Source organism: Platalea leucorodia (genome assembly GCF_965183815.1).
Source record: "Platalea leucorodia genome assembly, contig: HAP1_HAP1_SCAFFOLD_236, whole genome shotgun sequence".
Classification (NCBI taxonomy): domain Eukaryota; kingdom Metazoa; phylum Chordata; class Aves; order Pelecaniformes; family Threskiornithidae; genus Platalea; species Platalea leucorodia.
The window spans coordinates 99,893-101,107 of record NW_028121329.1 but is presented as its reverse complement, the minus strand read 5'-3'; positions in this window follow the sequence as shown (position 1 = coordinate 101,107).

Below are 1,215 nucleotides of genomic sequence, written 5' to 3'. Positions count from 1 at the left end.
AGGAAAACAGACCACAACCAGCGCCAGGGCATTCCAGACGGAAAAGACACTGCGGCAAGGAAGGGAAACTTCAGCTGCAGGAAGGAGGCACCGCAGCTCGCCCCGCAGCCACCAGGGAAACCCAAACACACCTCCCCGCCACAGCTGCCCGCAAGGGCTCTGCCCCAGCGCTTTCGCATCCCCCACCCAACCACTACGCACAACCTCCCCCCAACACACCGCCGCCACCGCCCTCCCCGCGCACGGCCACCCCGACAACGCACTTCCCCAGGACCACCACAGGCACCAGCCAAAACCGAAAACCACAGACGGAAACTCGCTGCCAGCATGCCAGCAGAAAGCCACCAAGCCAAAGACGCCGCACCACATAAAGCCGCCCGCCCGCCAGCACCCCAAGCACAGCGCCCACCCGCACCACCACCAAGCCTCACCAGCCTCCCCACCAGCACCACCCACGCGGCACCCACAGCCCCACCATGCCTGCGCCCGCAACCCCACAGCCCCGCCTGCCGCACGCCGCCCCGACGCTCCTGCTCCTCCTCACGGCTCTCGCCACCGCCCCCGCCTGCCACCACCCGCGCACCCACGACGCCACCTTCCTCTGGCGCAGCCTCCAGTTCCTCCGGGCCATGGCTCCCAGCTCGACACAGACCTGCCACCACCAGCCCGCGCCCTTCCCCTTCCCCGACGCCCTCCTCCACACCAGCCACCCGCAGCAAGCCGCCGCCACCGTCCAACGCATCCTCGACCACCTCTTCGCCATCCTCAGCAGCACCAGCGCCCTCCAACACTGGGACACCCAGGCACACCGGGACCTCCTCAACACCATTCACCGCTACCTACAAGACCTCGAGCGATGCGTGCCAGCCGACGCGACGCTCCCCCAGGGCCTCCGGCTCGACATCGACGAATACTTCAGCCGCTTCCACAACCTCCTCCGCACCCACAACCCCAGCGCCTGCGCCTGGGACCACGTCCGCCTCGAAGCTCGCACCTGCTTCCAACACCTCCGCAACCTCACCCGCACCATGCGCAATTAGCACGACGACCCCCACCAACCCGCACGGCCCCGCGCACCCCCACCACCACTTCTGCACCACCGCCCCATCCCCACCTCTGGCCTCCCGCCTCCCCTCCCCCGGGCCAAGACCCGCTGACGCAACGGCCCTGCGCCCTCAGACCCCACTGACTGCTCCTCTATTTATAACGCCTACT